This window comes from Nicotiana tomentosiformis, chromosome 12 (genome assembly GCF_000390325.3).
Source record: "Nicotiana tomentosiformis chromosome 12, ASM39032v3, whole genome shotgun sequence".
Classification (NCBI taxonomy): Eukaryota; Viridiplantae; Streptophyta; class Magnoliopsida; order Solanales; family Solanaceae; genus Nicotiana; species Nicotiana tomentosiformis.
The window spans coordinates 130,007,001-130,027,337 of NC_090823.1; the positions used below are offsets into that span (position 1 = coordinate 130,007,001).

The window sequence follows — 20,337 nt, forward strand, 5'->3', positions numbered from 1 at the left end:
CATATACCTAAGCATGGTATGATATTTATACGCATATGCATGACATTGTAAATATTAATGATTCACAGAGTTGTTCAGACTTACATATTGAGTCTTTTACTCCATGTTTCTCTCATGACTATTATTTAATGAATTTCATTCCTTACATACTCGGTACATTATTTGTACTGACATTTCTTTTTTCTGGGGATGCTGTGTTTCATGCCCGCAGGTCCCGATAGACAGGTCGAGAGTCCCCCAAGTAGGCTATCAGCTCAGCGGAACGTGTTGGTGCGATCCATTTGCTCCGGAGTGGCTATTTGGTCAGTATGATTAAGATATGTATTGATTGGTATGGTGGGGATCTGTCCCGACCTTTATGACAATTATGTATTCTTAGAGGCTTGTAGACATATGTCATGTATATGAAATATTATATGGCCTTGTCGGCCTATGTTCAGTGTACGAGTGCTCATTACGGCCTTATAGGCCCGTATGTCAAATGTATAAGTTTTTATATCAGGTTGGGTCGTCTTATATTGAGTATTCCCTTATGTTTATTCTGGTTAGCCCATGACGGTCCGTTTGGCCCATTTTCCAATGACAATACGATATATGTAATGTTGGTACTCGGTTGAGTAAGGCACCGAGTGCCCGTCACGGCCCATCGGTTTGGGTCGTGACAAAAGTGGTATCAGAGTAGTTTTGTCCTAGGGAATCTACAAGCTGTGTCTAGTAGAGTCTTTTTTATGAGTGTGTTGTGCACCACACTTATAAGAAGGAGGCTACAGGGCATTTAGGACTGTCACTCTTTTACTTACTCTAGATCATGTGGTAGAGCTCAGTTGTAAGAATTTAATTTTCTAAACTCTATCTTATTCATAATATGACGATGCCTACATCTAGAAAGACAGTTGGTAAGAGATATAGTTGAGTGAAATGAGCTCGATTTTTCATCATGCTTATGATGAGTAAATGTAAGGTCTCCAGCAGATCATATGTGTACTAAGACGTGTGAGCTTATGGAAAAGAAGCCCTAAAGCATGAATATCTATCCACCTATATGGTAAAAAGCAACGAGAGAATCAGAAGGTAGATACAAGTTTCAACAAGTAAAAGAAGCAAGATGAAGAAGGGTACGAGGTAATCAGCTAAAGAAGATTATCATTACTTACCACTTAGGAAGGGAGATATAAGAGTTACCTTCAACAACAACAACAGAGGTATCTATAATTGGCCACACTCATCTCAGTTATACCCTATTGGGTGCTAACAAGTGTAGTTTAAGAAAAGGACGGGATATCACGATCCAGTTGGGGTTAGAGTAACCCAAAGTGGTGAATGTATTGTTTGTGTTAGTTGACATTTCCGAAAAATATTGCAAATATGCTAATAGATCTCCTAGTGAGACACCCAGATGGTACACTCTAAAATAGTACAATTGGATATGAGTACTACAAAGATAGGCACTGGAATCCTTGAAGGGATAAATATTACCTTAGTGTGGCTCCCGTCCCTAGTAGAGTAAGAATGTTAGGCAACCCAAAGATCCAGGGGATGGAGCAACGGGAGCTAAAAGCAAAAGAATGTCTTGTTGGAATTTTCAAAATAAAGTGATAGACAAAGATGTTAGTAGGGAAATAAGAAGAGAGCTAATGAAGCATTATGAGTAAGATGTGATACATGGATGACAACGGTAAATAAAAAGAATGACAGTATTACAGAGTCTATAGTCAAGTAAAGGAAAATACGAGAGGCGACAGGCCTAGAGGCAACAAAAGAGTATAGGCCATAAAGTCATATCCTCATTTCGAAAAATAAGTTCGTGACTCTAACGTGATTACCAAAAGAAAAAGTTAGACCCTAGAGTAATAGAAATCAGTATGGACTGGTGAACAAGATAAACTAAACATGAATTAGGGATTGAGTGATTTGATAATGGTCGGTATCATGAGAATTTCAGATTGCGTTCCAGCGATAATAGAATGGACGACAGAAGAATAACCTTTAAAGGTCATTCAGGAAGACGCTTTCCTAAAGCAAGAAGTGTGAGCAAAGTTAAGCTTTGTATGTGCCAGTTATACTAGGTGTCACCCTCGTGAGTAAGGAATTTTGTTATCCTTGGTACAGAAGGATTACCGCAAAGCGAGTAAGGGTCATCGATGATGTGAAAAGACGCCAAGGATGAAGAGATAAAACATCTATAGGAAGATCGTCGTAGCACTAAATCTTAGTACTCTCCTAAAGGGGGGAATATGGGGTGATGTGGTATTTAAGTCAGAATTAAGTGGTTCTAGTAACTATGGAATGGTAAAGTAAGAATACGATAAAAATGAGAAAGGGATGAGATTGCACTTACTCAAATCCTACTGATATGCTACGATTCCATAACATTATGCAAACATGACGTCAGGGAGAGGAAGTAAGAGTTCATGCCCGAGATGTTAATGATAAATAAGGAGCCTGTGAGAGACATAAGTTAGAACAAAGGAAATAACCCAAGAAAGATTACGCAAAATATTGATATGAGGATGAGCCAACGAATAGTTAGTAGTTGATTCAGGAAGAGCCCAATTATGGCTAGACAAGAGGATACAGACAAATCAACAGATTGTGTAAGATGAACATAGTGAACCCCAACATGGGGAATTCATTCTCGCAGATATGACATCGTGATCCTTGAGATATATTCAGATATGAGTTGGGGTAGTTAAAGGTAAATAAAAGAGAATGTCACTGGGAATACAGTCAAAATATTAGTTTAGAAACAACCCTACAAGCACAAGAACGTGGAAATAAGTAACTACTGATGATTATAGGCGGGGAAGAACATCAAAAATTCCGTCAAGTATACGATGTGATAAGCTTGTAACTTAACAAGAGCCAGAAGCTCTCCCTAAGTACTACAATAAAAGACTAGCTGAGGAAATAAGGAAGAAGACTTCAACCTAAACATGGTAACTTGAAGGAGAAATAGTAATGTAAAAACAGTCTCCCTACAAAATTGTATGCACTCCAAAAGAAAGTGGCACCTACCATGGCTAATGAACGGGGAGTAAAAATCAGAAGTAATATTCGAGACCATATGAGTTGTACAAACATTCTGGCATGCGTGGGAACTAAGATAAGCTAAGTATGCACGCAACAAGGGGGTAGAAAGACCAGGAAAAGTAATTACCTACGTTTAAGGAAAGCTGAGATTGAACGAAAGGAACTATTCGATCAATGATCCAGAGTTAGCTACGTTATGAACGCACTTAAGAGTTTGTAGTATTATCCATGCAACATATATGTTGACAATCATACAGTCGTAGAAGACTCTGGTATAAGTTAAAAGAAAGAATTGAGTCCAGGTCATAGATAAGGGATTGAAATATTAGAAAATTGTATCATGGATATTCCATAGAGTCCATGAAGGGCTAAAGCAATAACCAAATGCCATGAGCCGCAGATCGGAAGATAGCTTAAGCTTACATAAAGGCTGATCATAAGGAAGAGGAAACTAAAGAGTTACATCAACAAAGTAAATCAGGAGTCTGATTATTGGACCCGGGAAATTACAGGAATCGTGATTGGGAACATAGCAGAATCACTTTTAATATCAAAGGTACAAGAGAGATAGTACAATAGCCATATTCTATAATGGCTCTACGATAAAGCCAATTAGGAGAGTACCATCCGCATAAGAAGTCAGTATGAAGCTCTCACCGGATTGTGTATGCACCAAAGTTGCAAGTATTATAATAGAGCTTCAAGTTGTGAGTGTGAATCATACCTATGTGGAATGGAGGTTATGAAAAGAATAGAAGATGTGATGTGAGATTTTAAGGTAAGTAAGGTAATGATGAAAAACGTACGAGATACTCAAGTGCAGAAGATTGTGAATAGTCTATACTTTGGATTGAAGGCTAGAAGCGCAGGGATTCAATATCCAGTAATAATAGCGGCGGCGTCAGTAGCATGTCTTCCAGCCTATGGTTTCTAGGTATCGAGAAGCCTGATTAAGAGAGTAAAGAAGAGTTAGAGACAATGTGATGTCTCACTTGATGTTCCAGAATGACAGGAAATCTATGATGCAAACAAGTTGAAAGGTTGCGAGTAAGATAAATAGATATGTGTAGGTCGCAAGCTATTGTATGGTAAAGCGACAAGGTTCTAGAAGACAAGAGTAAGGATAAGAAAGGGTGAGTGAGAAGGTGACAAGAATGGATAAGTCTTCAGGATTAAGCCCATGAAAACAAGAGAGCTAATGGTTTCTCTAAGTTATAGAAAACTCAGTATAGCCTGAATAAACTCAAAGGAGTCTAAGACTAGTAGCATTTAGAAGAGATGGAATGCTGCCCTGATAGTAAAATGAAGGTGTAATTATGATAAATGAAGGATAACGTTTAGGCCTTCGATTGAGTAATGATTTCATGAATTGTACAGGATTAAAATACCCACGCAAGGTAAGCCACATTGGGATGTTATGAAATACGATTGTGTAAGTATAGTATCGTATCGCCCCCATGTGGATCAGGAAAATCACTTCAAATGTTCCACGATGCAATGTGAGCCCTAGTGATTAAGTAAGAGGTTTCAAGTTATCAGTGGTAGATTGTAGATCAATATTGAGGTGAATTAACAATGAATGGACAAAAGTCACAAAGTATGAGATGAGATTAGGCCGTCATTCTTAAGATAAATAGTAATGAGGAAGCAGTAAAGGACTTAGATTTATACATATGGGATAAGCAGCGAAAATAACCTGAAGTTTGGTAGCAGACCTCAGTAATGATAAATCGAAGTAAGAGTTATGGTATAGTATGATCCACCTAGATGTAGTAAAGTCATGTGGATAGATAATCGGGCCTATGAAATGAGATATAGCAATATTCGTAAGTTCGACAAAGTACCGAGCGAAGAACTTCAGTATACCTATAGATGCCCAGAGGGACATCATGTCAAGCTCTGTATATGTTTACAAGGTAAGGCCTAGAGATTTGCTAAAAACTAGAGGAAAAAGCTGGAGGGAAGAGTCGCATAGGCGCACATATAAGGAAAAAGTGGTACAGGCTGCATGATAGAAGGTAGCAACAGTTACGAGATTGGAAGGATTCCGACTACAAGTCGTGGTATGAGAAAGAGGCCTAAAGGAGGGAATGCCCTGGCCTTTGGATTTATTCACAAAACAGTTGCCTAGATCCCAAAATGATAAGTGTATCAGTCAACATTTGAGAATGAATGTTCCAAAGGGGGGAATGATATTATGCCCCGCAGTATTACATCGATGTTACATTCCGCATTTTCGTACATTAAAGCTTCGTCGTAAGTTAATCGACGTAAGTTCGGGAATGAGATTATTTTGGGATTATAAGGATTATGCTATTTCAAACAAGTGATAAGTAAATTCGCGAAGGAAAAAGGGTAAACGAATCAAAAAAAATGATTTTCGTTGAAGGTTGTCGATTTGGGTTAAAATACGGTCCGAGCGATAATACCCGGTATTTATGGACTAGTGCCATATAACATACCACATGAACGCGATAGTAGGGTACATAAAGTGTGTTAAAAGTGAGTAGTATTTTTAAGTAATTTAAAATAATTCTTAATTATATGGATAATTGGGTAATTAATAATTTTTAGTGGGAGATTAATTAAAATTTGGATAATTAAAGAATGGGATAAGATTAGACACACCCCCTACGTGGCAGCAAGACACCCTAAATATATGACTCTTAAGTCATAGGAATTACGTGGCAAGATTAAGGATATGTGGTTAAGCCACCACATAAGGTGGGGCCCACATCAATTTGAACAAAAGACATCTCTAACAAAGAGAAATCATATGTAACATGAGGGCATCTGTACTTTAAACATATATCAAATGCTAAAATATGGATCTTCAAGAATTCAACATGAGGGCATCTCTACTTTAAGCATATGTCAAATGCCAAAATATGGATCTTCAAGAATTCAACGTGAGATTTCATAGCATCTTCAACTTTTCAAAATGTGAGATTTTGCAATTATAGGGGAGTACGGTACAATCTTTCTCAAGAATATCATACCGATATTTCCCTACTCTGAACTTGTCGTCACGTGTTTTGTCGCAATTAACGTGTGTTAAAGGGATTGTCAAGAGAATTGACTCATGTATGTTAAGGCTATCCCTTCTTTCTTTTTGGCATTATCCAAATAATACAAGCAAAATGAGCAAATGCACAACTTTCATAAATGACTCTATTCATAGAAGTACTAGGGGTGTCTATGTTCTTGATTCCCCATGTGACATATTATTATATCTTCTGTTCATGGGTCTCAGAATAATATGTAGTTGATAAAGTTTATCATGGGTCTCTTCTTATTAACATATTTTTATGCATTTCATTCATTTATACATGAAATTGACCCATGACCAGATGACGTTATATATGCGTATATTATATGTATATGGGATATGGGAAAAGGTTACGACGTTATATACACACCACCACCTGATTAGCTGGTATACATTGATGATTTGCCCACAGTGGCCGAGATGATATAATGGGATGCCCTCAGAGGCTTGATGATGTTATAACATATACCTAAGCATGGTATGACATTTATACACATATGCATGATATTGTAAATATTAATGATTCACAGAGTTGTTCAGACTTACATATTGAGTCTCTTACTCCATGTTTCTCTTAAGACTATTAATTAATGAATTTCATTCTTTACATACACGGTAGATTATTTGTACTAACGTCCCTTTTGCTTGGGGACAATGTGTTTCATGCCCGCAGGTCCCGATAGATAGGTCGAGAGTTCTCCAAGTAGGCTATCAGCTCAGCGAAAGGTTTTGCTGCACTTCATTTACTTCGGAGTTGCTATTTGGTCAGTATGATTAAGATATGTATTGATTGGTATGGAGAGGCTCAGTCCTGACCTTTATGACAATTATGTATTCTTAAAGGCTTGTAGACAGATGTCATGTATATGAAAGGTTGTATGGCCTTGTCGGCCTATGTTCAATATACGAGTGTTCATTGTGGCCTTATAGGCCCGTATGTCAAATGTATAAGTTTTTATATCAGGTTGGGTCGTCTTATATTGAGTATTCCCTTATGTTTATTCTGGTTAGCCCATGACGGCTCGTTTGGCCCATTTGCCAATGACAGTACGATAATAAGGATATGTAACGTTGGTACTCGGTTGAGTAAGGCACCGGGTGTCGCGACCCGTCGGTTTGGGTCGTTATAGATTTACTGAATAAATATGCCGGATTGTCACTTGAAAGGATTTGTTGCATATACATGTCACCATTTTTCTGAAGATCGTGTGTGTAGAATAATTTTGGTGAAATGTGTTTCGCTCTATCTCCTTTTATAAATCCTCCCTTGAATTGGGCTATGCATGTAGCATTGTTTTCATATGAAATTGTAGGTCTTTTCTCACATTCCAAATCACATTTTTCTCGAATAAAATGAATTATTGATCTCAACCATTCGCATTCCCTACATGCTTCATGAATAGTTATTATCTCAGCATGATTTGAAGAAGTAGCAACAATAGATTACTTTGTGGAGCGCCATGATATAACGATACCTCCACATATAAATACGTACCTGGCTTGAGATCTAACTTTATGAGGATCAGATAAATAATCTCTATATGCATAACCAACAAGATCTACACTATCTTTGTTAGCATAAAACAAATCCATATCTAGAGTTCCCTTTAAATATCGCAATATATGCTTAATCCCGTTTCAATGTCTCCGTGTAGGAGAAGAACTATATCTTCCTAGTAAAATGCTATGTTAGGCCTTGTAGCATTAGCAAGATACATTAGTGCACCAATTGTGTCACGACCCAAAACCACGTGACCGAAACCCGGCACACTACCCAACCCGAGCAAACCAAACCATGTGATGCACCTAAATCATATGCATGAAAACCAATTTAATTGCGGAAGCACCTTGAAAATCATATACATTTTCAAATTAAATGATAAAAATATTTTCCAATTCAAAATCATATGATAATAACAATGACACTAAGTAAAATAAATATACTTTCATGTATGTCGTGTACAATCCCGTTACTACAATATTTCACAATTATCTATGGAGTATGTATATCAAAGAATAGAACCAACGATTGTAGTAATTCCGACAAAATAAAATAAGAACGAACATGATAGCTACCACAAAATAAAAAGTGATGCTTCATAATACCTCGGAAAGAGAGTCATCCGAGCATGACCGCATGCCACGTATCGTACATAATCCTGAAACCACTAAAGTAAGCAGGGTCCTGGAGGTCCCCCCCTCCCCCCCCAAAAGGCTGTGTACACCACAACGATACTCAATAAGTGTCATAGACTCTTTCTAACTTAAGTTCTTGGGACAAACTTTATAAAAACAAGGCACCAATATTTGATATAAAATGATAAGATATTTTATCAATTCACGACCCTTGTTATTTTAAATAACAACCAAGTGAAATATAACCCACAATATAAACTTTTAAAGCATTTACCTCAATCCAAGAGTTTGGATAAAATCATACAAAATCATTCCATTCGCTTTAAGTCATCGAAATCTCTTTTGGCTCCTTAGGCCTAAACATAAGAAAATCATCCTTACCTTTCACTAGGAGTACTATACCATCACCGACATAAGAATGTCAACTAGGTTATGTACCTAGCGACAATTATCATATACCCTACTTGCTTAGATCGTCTTATCGTAGTGTCGTACGAATCAACTCAGACATGCTAATAATAGCACAAAATAGTACTCTCTCGAGGAGAGCACTCTATCGTAGTCTATACCACAAAGGGTCTATCTACACCTACACCAGCACGTGTAGTTTCATGACAACGAACAAGATATATTCGAAGCCAATCTTGGTGAGCACAAGTAACTCCCAAAATATTTGATACTTCAAAAATAAATTCATAGCATAGTAGCCTCAAAGGATCTATTTTTATCAAATTATTGCATTTATAGAAAATCTAAATCATTAGAATAAAATTTAAATAAATAACCCTTTTCATGCTAAAGCCTTTAGCAATTTAACATCAATATTTAAAAGATACCACAAGTGCCATTTTGTTCGTCAATTTCCAAAAGAAATACTTTCCACGAAAACTTATCTTTAGCACTCAAATATGTACTCTTGTAAATACGTAAGTTTTGATAAAAAAAACTTATAACATTTACCTTGAGTGTCATTTTGCCAACAAGATTTCAAATAATTTTTTTTATAAAACATCATGACACTACATATGCAACATAATATTTTAATACATGGAGACATTCGTACTTGTTTGTCCCCACAAGTACAAAAGCACATTTGCAAACAACTTAAGTATTAACTCGAAACATGCTTTTAGAGAAAGTCACTCAAGAAGAGTAAGTTTTAATCAACTTACCTCGCTTTTGCTTTATTAACATTCACAAGCTTTCAATCCTCTTCCATCATTCCAATGTTGATTAAAATGCTCAACATTACCAACAAGTCGATATCTATAATTAGATATCCTTGTTACATCAAAATATGATCTAAGATATTGATCAACCTCCATATATGGCTCATAAGTTGGCTACAAGCCTCCAACAACTCAAATTGCCAAATAGTTTTACATGCTAGACCATTCAACTTCATTCTTATGTTTTAATACCCATTCGAAATCATTAATGCTACTACATCAATTGTCCATTGCCGCCAAGTTACTATTCATCGTCTTCCACAATCAACACTTGCAAAATATATAATTCGGGTGATTACTTAGTTGATCACTTCCATATTTTGCTAACAAATAATTTCATAGGTTCATTGTATTCATAAATTTCATCGCCAAAACTACCATTCATCTTCTCCCTTATTTTCTCAAAAGTACTATTCATGCCATGAACTAGAGTTTTATAATCCAATATTTCAACCATTTAAAACTTGTAACAAATGCTTCAAATACTTCTAACTACTCATAATAAATGAGTGTGAGGCATTGGAATTACCTCTAGTACATATCTCTTGAAAAATCACAACTTTGATGATTTTAGTGTTCTTGAGGATTTGATGATGAAATCTAGCATTTGGATGCAAGAATGATGTTAGAACTCATGTATATTAAGTAAGAATCAACCCAAAACATTATTAACAACTTACCCTAGTTGATTGGATTTGATTTGAGGTCAAAATCGCCCCTTCACCTCAAGAACCCTAACCCCCAAATACTCAAAATACTCCCCTCCCCCGACTTTGTATTTATAGGCCCAGATTTCTGGATTTTGGATGCGGCCTCGGATGATTCGCATCCCCACTTCACTCCTCTTTGAAGTTCGAATGCAGACCTAGACGCTATGGCAACACTTCACTGCCAGCCTTTCTTTCGGACGCGGCCTCGGATGCTTCGCATCCGCAGACTCCTCCGCCAGCTTTTGGTAATTTGGTCATAACTTCTTGTAGGAATGTACAAATGACAAACGGTTTGAAGCATTAGAAACTAGGATCGAGGATATTTCATTTGATAGGTTGTATATCACATAAATACTTTATATATATATATATATATATATATATATATATATATATACGCTCGTCCAAAGTTTGGTCTTGTGCGTACTCATTTGGAATTTTAGTCTATCATGTAATTTTCGATTTGACTTGAATTTAGGGCTATCCTTAGACCCCAAATCACTTATAATATGTCTCGTACACTTATTATCATATCCAATTGATATCCATCATATTAATAGCCCTCGTCTGCACACAAAATAATATAATTAGCGCATATCAACTTTCTTAATAGCGCTTAAGTACTTCAAAACTTTCCGGTGTGCTACATTCTCCCCCACTTAAGAACATTCGTCTTCGAATGTTTTTCAAGTCACTTCTAAGAATAGAGTTACCATTCTTTTACCTCCAACCATTATGCATAGGCACTTATGACTACATGAGTCTTATACTTTCTTTCCAAAATTTCAACTTACTTATGGCCCTAAAAATTTGGCTATCTTTTACAAATTCTTATAAATTTCGGCAGAGCGTCCCCTATAACTAGGACTATCCAAAAACTTTAATCTGTCCAGAAACCCCACACGGGAACCAATAACAATATCGCTCAACAATCAACAATACACAATATAATATACCATCTTGACCCCACTCGGCCGTACATATACCATAAATGCATCAAATGTAAATCTTTAAAACTTTTAACTTGTAACATATATAAATTCCATTCAATATCAATAATTTCTACTATACATAGCTCCCATATCACTATTATACATGCCTGCATTTTTTTTAGTCATGCATACGTCAAGTTGTACCTGAAAAGTATCTTCAAATAAATCAAAAATCTCTCTGTGATTGGATTTCCTTAATGAACAATAACTTATTTTCATGCCCCCTTAATTTCTTAGCTTGCTCAAGGCAATATCTCATAGTTTATGAGATCGAAGTTATATTGCCCACTTGGTATCTGTAAAACTTGTTCATTACGACTCGTAGTCTCAAAATTTCCTTATAACGAATACTTTCAAATTAGTATGTTGTCCTTTATGAATCCTGTTTCCAGGAAAAGTCTTCCAGCTTAAAACTTTTAATATTCGCTAATCATCAAAAATATTTTAGAATGTTTTTTTATTCCTTCCAAAGATTAATAAGATATTTGTTTTAAATTTCTCTATCATATGATAATTTTATACCCCCACTTTCGCTCATTCCTTTAGAGCTCATGTTAGATCCATAATTTGATACCAACAAGTTTGCTCTAAAAGTAATTCAATTCACTTCATTTGAGTTCATGACACTAGTTTGCCACCTACTCGCGGACATCCGCGTTCTAGTTTTATTTCTTTAACTTTTACCAATTCCTTGACACCATTGAGTATCTTGTGATATTTTTCTACCAAAAATTTTGAGATTGCTTTTATTTTCATGCGCACCGTAGACATGCTATCGTAGCCCTTAAAATTTCAACAGTCAAGAGTCATGGTTACCACGATGGTACTTGCACCCTTTTAATATTAGTGCTCTTCTTTGAACCCGTGCTTTTTACTGACATACTTTATTTTTGTATAGAAGTATCTTCTCATTTAAGAATATGCATTGCATTAACCCTTTCTATTTTATTCCGTGCAAAGTATGCACATATTAAAAGGACTCTCTTATTCCATACAATTACACGTATAAGTACTCCCTCGTTCTTCACAATACTTGAATTTAATTCAAATCGCACATGTCCCCAAGTTGTAGGAATACATTCAAGTTGCCTATTAAATCCTTGACTATCAGACATAACTTTCAACATCCTTGATGCAGAACATCGTAACTATTGCTAATATTTAGTTTGTAATTGTCGTACAAGCACTTCATAAAAATTGTACCCTCCTGATCATAAAAGGTTAGTGATAATACCTCATTCGCCTTGTTTTTAATAACTATAACCTTTTCTCCTTTTTTTAATAAACCATCACTTTAAAGGTGACATCTGCTTACTCAGACGCTCCTCTACTTAGGAGCAAATGAAATTTGAAACTCTTACCTACCACTTAAAGAGTTAACTGAAATTTCGGACAAATTTTTTTGGGCCATTTACATGCTCACCTGCTTTTACGGGCTATTTATCCCCCAATTAAAAATCTCTATTTTACCGCTTCAATCTTTCATCATACATTGTCTTTTGTTTCATCATTATACCGATATGCTCATTATTCAGAAAATATGATATATTGGTTATACTCGTAGGAACTTTCTTTGTTCATTTTCGTATCCAAGTATCACGTCACTACTAGCTGCAACATATATTGCTAAGGGCCATTATTTTCTGCCCTTACGGCATCTTTATAGTTAACACTTCACTCTTTCATGTTAATTCTACCGTTGAAATCTCTTCTAATATTTCACCCTTCAATCCATGCTCTAATACAATTCTAGCAAGTACAAATACCTTGCGCCTCTCATCTCATGCTTAAATATGTTGAATAAGTGTGACTCCCTTAGGCTAAATCCATATATCATTATATAACTTTTCACAACATATACCATATTCACAATGCTACATGTAAGAATTACACATTCTATCTTTATGCCAACATCATGTTCTCAAGTCGCATATATATATATATATATATATATATATATGAGATTCCGTAGTATATATCTCTGAAATTATATCCCTTGCTATTAAGTCCTTTCATAAAACTTTATTTTGATGGTATCCCACCTAGTAGGCTAATACTTATGATAAAGATGTCATGCTTGTAGGGCCTTATCACCTCATGTCTTTATCATAATGCGAACTCTTTTAGCCATAGCTACTACCATATATTTACATCAACACGTTTCATATGATAAATATGTAGTCTTAGAATTCTTGTACTTCTCAATCTCCAAATCCGTACCATAACCATTTTCAATCTTTGTTTTGAGCCTTACATCGTACACCTTATATGTATAAATTTCCAACAACTTTAACTTAGCCCATGAGCCATTTCAATATTGGGTACATGTAGAGTTGGTTTGAGATCATTCTTGGAAATTCTCAATTTTTTATCATTTCAACAGAATAAAATAAGACATACCTTGACTAGAAAAAAAAAACTCAAGATTATCATTCCACATCATTTTTTCCCCTTCTCTAATAACCTATATTGTTTCTTATAACCTCCAAGATTACGCCTTTTGTGTATCTCATGCCTTACTATTTTTACGCTTACCCAATTAAGTTTACATACTTTATCCTCGCATACCTTGGTATGCATAATTAAAGATTGACTTTTATTTGTATAGCTGGAGTAACTCAAGTTTGTCATGCCCATCTTTTACATATGGCATGCTTCGTTTATCCTCAACTCGTACTTACACATGACACTTTATTTTTTGTGTGCCACCTCAATTACATATGACACCATCATGACGATAACCTATCATGCTTAGGGAAAATCCGGTGTCAAGTACAATTAAGGGTCATCTCTCTCGTCTTATAATATTCCCTTTTCAGATGATCAAGAAGTCCCTATTTTTTTTGGGGAAGGTGTCTTTGGTCATTATTGACACTGTCTTAACTATGCCATACTTCTTATGAGTCATATTATGTTTACCACAAACTTGACTAATTCTCATTCACTTATCAATTAGATCCATATCACCTCTCTATATCTTGTCATGATAATTTAAGATGCAACATCTTCATTTACAATATTCTTTTTTTGTACCTTTGTTAAACTTGTTAGTGGTGATTACCATAGTAAACAGTCGCTCCAACATCTTGACCAAAAATCCTGAACTTAAATCTAGGGTCTAACATAGATGACTTTATTCGCATCCTTTAGTAAAATTCTTTTTAAGTCAGGACACCATCCTGACAATACTAGCTGACATCATCACCTTATTTTCTTCCATGATCTCTCAGTATTCGACTGATAATTCTTATTCACCAAAGTCATACGTGTTGACTGTATCAATCCCAATTTATTCTCAACTTATCCTTCCATTTTGAAAACATCTGACACTTCTTGGCTAATTAGCCTAAACATCTTGTATTATTACTTGAACCTTGAGCTTTATTCTCATCACTTCTATATCTCACACAACAGGTAATTAATAAGATCGAGAATACGTACTCTCACTTCAGACACAAACGCATGATCTGGAGTATGCAGAAAGTGAAACACCTTATATGTCATTGTAGCCTCCCCGATATAAGTGTGGCCGGCAACAGACCGATAAGAGGGACTCTACTTGACACGACTCCATAGACTTCCTAGGACTCGACTTAGAACCTAGTGCTCTGATACCAAGTTTGTCACGACCCAAAATTACGTGACCGGCACCCGGCACACTACACGATCCGAGCGAACCAAACCATGTGATGCACCCAAATTATATGCATGAAAACCAATTTAATTGCGGAAGCTCCTTGAAAATCATACACATTTTCAAATTAAATGATAAAAATCTTTTCTAATTCAAAATCACACATGACGTATTTCATGATAATAACAATGAGACTAAGTATAATAAATATACTTTCATATATGTCGTGTACAACCCCGTTACTATAACCTTTCACAACTATTTATGGAGCCTCTATATTAAAGAATAAAACCAACGGTTGGAGTAATTCCAACAAAATAAAATAAGAACGAACATGATAGCTACCACACAATAAAAGTGGTGCTTCATAATACCTAGGAAAGAGAGTCATCCAAACCTGACCGCATGGCACGTATCGTACATCATCTTGAAACATGTAAAGTAAGTAGGGTCCTAGAGGGGGCCCACTAAGGGTTGAGTACACCAGAACGGTACTCAATAAGTGTCATAGACTCTCTCTAACTTAAGTTCTTGGGACAAACTTTATAAAAATAATGCACCAATATTTGATAAAAAAATAATAAGATATTTTATCAATTCATGACCCTTGTTATTTTAAATAATAATCAAGTAAAATATAACCCACAATATAAACTTTTAAAGCATTTACATCAATCCAAGATTTTGGATAAAATCATATAAAATCATTCTATTTGCTTTAAGTCATCGAAATCTGTTTTAGCTCCTTGGGCCTAAACATAAGAAAATCATCCTTACCTTTCACTGGGAGTACTATACCATCACCGACATAAGAAGGTCAACTATGTTATGTACCTAGCGGCAATTATCATATACCCTACTTGCTCAGGTCGTCTCATCGTAGTGCCGTACAAATCGACTCAGACATGCTAATAATAGCACAAAATAGTACTCTCTCGAGGGAGAATACTCTGTCATAGTCTATACCACAAAGTGACAATCTACGCCTACATCAGCACGTATAGTTTCATGACAACGAACAAGATATATTTGAAGCCAATCTTGGCGAACACAAGTAACTCCCAAAATATTTGATACTTCAAAAATAAATTCATAGCATAGTAGCCTCAAAGGATCTATTTATATCAAATTATTGAATTTATAGAAAATCTAAATCACTTGAATAAAATTTAAATAAATAATCTTTTTCATACTAAAGCCTTTAAAAATTTAACATCAATATTTAAAAGATACCACAAGTGCCATTCTGTTCGTCAATTTCCAAAAGAAATACTTTTCACGAAAACTTATCTTTAGTACTCAAATATGTATACTCTTGTAAATACGTAAGTTTTGATAAAAACTTATAACATTTACCTAGAGTGTCATTTTGCCAACAAGATTTCAAATAATTTTTTTATAAAACAGCATGACACTACATATGCAACATAATATTTTAATACATGGAGACATCCGTACTTGTTTGTCCCCACAAGCACGAAAGCACATTTGCAAACAACTTAAGTATTAACTTGAAACATGCTTTTAGAGAAAGTTCCCCAAGAAGAGTAAGTTTTAATCAACTTACCTCGCTTTTGCTTTATTAACATTCACAAGCTTTCAATCCTCCTCCATCATTCCAATGTTGATTAAAATGCTCAACATCACCAACAAGTCGATATCTATAATTAGATATCCTTATTACATCAATATATGATCTAAGATATTGATCAACCTCCATATATGGCTCATAAGTTGGCTACAAGCCTCCAACAACTCAAATCGCCAAATAGTTTTACATGCTAGACCATTCAACTTCATTCTTATGTTTTAATACCCATTCGAAGTCGTTAATAATACTACATCAATTGTCCATTGCCTCCAAGTTACTATTCATCGTCTTCCATAATCAACACTTGCAAAATATACAATTCGGGTAATAACAAATTCTGAAGTCATTTTCTTTATAAAAATACATGGACATATAACATCATTTATGTAACCCTCTTTCAGCAAATATTCACTCAGGCGATTATACCATATGCGCCCAGATTACTTTAAATCGTACAAAGTTCTTTGTAATCTGATTGAGTACATTTTCCGAGATTTTGAATATGCTTTAGGCATTTTAAATCATTTAGAGATTTTCATGTAAATTTCATTATCAAGTGACCCGTACAGATAAGCTGTAACCACATCCATTAGATGTATTTCAAGCCTTTCACGTAAGCCTTTCCGTAAGCCTTTCATTATTCAACTTTAAACTGATTTACATAATGAACTGAAATCTCCTCTATTTATAGAAAAAAGAAAGTTGTTGTGTAAGTTACTGCTGCAAGCTACTACTACAAACTGCTACTACAAGCTGCTCTGTAAGTTGCTTGTAAGCTGCTACTGTACCAGATATAGATAATCTTCTACCAGAGTAATGTTTATCCATAACGGGGTATCAAAATGATAAGCTTCTTCAGGAATCTTATTTTCAATAGAGTACTAAATGGATAAACATAATTACGGCGGAATCTCATATGGATAAGCTTTTTCATGAAACTTATTTACAACGGACTACTAAATAAACATCAATAATTTAATATATTTATAACAATGTGCCTCATTAAAACTTTACTAGGAAAAAAACCCGTGAGAAAAAAATTCTAGTGAAAAAAAAAGAGTAAACATATTTAGTATGAAGCATAGCTAATTGTCTCGCTAAAAAATTTATAAGAAAACCCGGTACGAAAACGTTAGTAAGGCGGAAAAAGAGTGCGGAAAAAGAGTATAGGTATTTTACTCCCCTAACTTGTTTCAAATATTTGACTCTCCTCGTTCCAATTCTATACCATCTTCTCAAAGTTGAGCACATCCGAAAGAACTTTGCATCCGTTGAAGAACTGAGATATAATGGCGAACTCGGTTCCAACTTCGATGAGAAAAAGAGATTAAGACTTTTGGAACGAGCCTTAGAATACGAACAAGATGCTCGAGCTGCTCTTTCCCTTGAGCTTGAGAAGGAAAGAAATCACATGAGGCTATGGCTATGATCTTACGTCTACAAGAGGAGAAGGCATCTATTGAAATGGACGCCCGGCAATACCAGAGATTAATTGAAGAGGAAATGAACGTTCTAACGGAGATCCTGGTGCGGACAGAGAGGGAGAAACACTTTTTGGAGAAGGAACTTGAAGTGTATAGGCAGATGTCTTATCTTGGAAATGAGGAATCAACAGTTGATAGTGGGATTTTAGCGGATGCTCTAAGACGTGCTGATGCTTCATCCGATCCTACTGAGGATCCAGTTCTTATGCTTCATCAGATTAGTACATCGTTTGAGGCAGAAAACAGGAATTCCGTGGAGGTAATTTCTGTTGATAATAAAAGTTATACTGCTTTGGGGGGAAAGGCACCAATACAAAAACAGAATAAAGATGCCAGCTCCCAAAAGCAAGTTGACCTAAGAGAGCATTCTTATAGCAGCCAAGAATTTCAGGAGAAAGAGATGGTGCTTATGGTTAACACCTCTGATGTAAACCAGAAGCTTCCTGATCATGCCATTTCGCTTGGAGGGGAAGTGCTAAAAGAAAATCCAGATACAGAAACCTGTGAAAGAGCTTGTATTAATGTTTCTGGAAAAGACAAGTGTTTGAAGTATCATGAGACGGATGGATATCAGGGATTAAAATGTCCATGTAATTTGACCTTGGATAAAGAACCTCATGTTTATGATGTTCATGTCATTATTAATAAGTTTATACATATTTCTTTTAATTAATATTGTCTTGTATTGTCGCGGAATTGTTATTTATAAATGAATGTCAACAAGTCATCGTGTGATTGTTTATTTGTGGCCTCTGCTTGACATTTTCTTGGGCCTGGCTTTGTGGTTATTTTGTGTTGACCACTTGATTGTCCACCTATGATCACTCCAAATTGCTTTTCTGCGTCCATTTCTTCCACCTATTCTAAAAATTGACCTTGTTTGTTGATGGTGTCTTGATGACGCGAGATAAGCACTCATTTAGTGCTGTCATCCTACAATTTAGGCCCTACAAAAAGAAAAAAAGAAAGAAAGTTGATCTGTTCATCTTTGTGGAATTTGAATGGTACTTCCAAAAGTTTGGTGCTCAGGACAAATTGCTTGTTTTTTCTTTAGTTTACATAGTACCTTGAGAGTTGTTTTTTGACCTTATCTATGCTGTTCTTTTTCAAATTTTAAGTGTAATCACCATGCTGTTCTTGCATCATCTGTTCCTTGAGCAAAGAAGTAATGGTATGAAAGTTGTGTTTCAGGGCATGTCAAAGAAAAGGCGTTCTCGAAGTGTTTCTGTAGGAATGCAACAAAGCTCTTGAGGTATGGTAAATCTACATGACGATTACTATAATTTTTCCCCTTGTGACATCATAAAACTTTGAACTGTGAATTTACCGATAAACAAAATACAGGGGTTCAAATGGTTCTGAGCTTGGAGTTCCTAATACTGTGCCTTGGATCTTCCATCACAGTTGCTCCTATCCGAGGAAGACAATCCAATTAATGCCCCATATTGTTTTCTGAAGAGATGTTGTGCAGTTATTTGAGAACAAGTTTTGCTGGGCAAATGACCTCTTTAAAGCATGCAGCTGACGGTATTAATGTGCAACCGCTGAGGACAAACTGGGATTGATCCTCTATTGGATAATATGGAAGATTATGAGTAAGAAGGCACAACAATTGTTATCTTTTCACTGCTGGTAACAACTTATCACTCTGCTATTTATTGACCTCTACCCAGTGTTCAGATGTAAGGTCCCTGTTGTTAAACCTCTGCTGTTTCTTCCATCTTTTGTGGATCATTAGATAGTAAGGCATTGAATGTTAGCTACTTGTACAAAAAGTTTTATGTTTTCTTTCTAATAATATATTAGTGGACATGTTGAATAAGTACTTTACCTAATAATTCGTCTCCAAAACATAGCCATATCACAAATGGCCCAAGTTACTGCTTGAGTAGGAAAAATGCATCCTCTCTCTCTCTCTCTCTCTCTCTCTCTCTTATATATATATATATATATATATATATATATATATATATATATATATATCAGTGTTATTAAAGGCGAAAAACGCAAAAAAAGCTCTAAAGTCCGTTGGGGCTTTAAGTGCAAAGCGCAAATAAAGCGTGAGCTTTAATTAAAAAAGGCGCAACGAGAGAAAAAAGTAAAAATATGCATGTAGTCCAAGACTAATCATTATAAGCATGAATAACAAATATATGGAAAAAGAAATTGAAAAACAATTCACGATAAAGTGAAATATCAATTGTTTAAGGTCGCCTTTTTAGGATTACACTCATTGGCAAGGAAAACTATGCCTTAGAGATTTGATGTGATACTAAAGCGCCCACAAAGCGAGGCGAAGCGCTCAACGTGTTTTGAGCCTCGCTTCAGGGCTTAAGCGCGCCTTTGACAACACTGATATATATATACATATATATATACACACACATATATGATGTGTGTGTATGTGTGTTCTATTGTTCCATATGCTTTATTCATCGACTATACCACAGGTTCAACGATCTGTTAGCAGTGGTTAACATAT

At 35.5% G+C, this 20,337-nt stretch overlaps 1 long non-coding RNA gene across 1 annotated transcript; it reads left to right on the plus strand.

Annotated features, from left to right (window-relative positions):
• Positions 1-18,712: 18,712 nt before the first annotated feature.
• Positions 18,713-19,677, plus strand: LOC138903479 (uncharacterized). Its single transcript, XR_011412600.1, has 2 exons — positions 18,713-19,107; positions 19,200-19,677. It is a non-coding gene; the product is annotated as an uncharacterized lncRNA (long non-coding RNA).
• Positions 19,678-20,337: the final 660 nt, after the last annotated feature.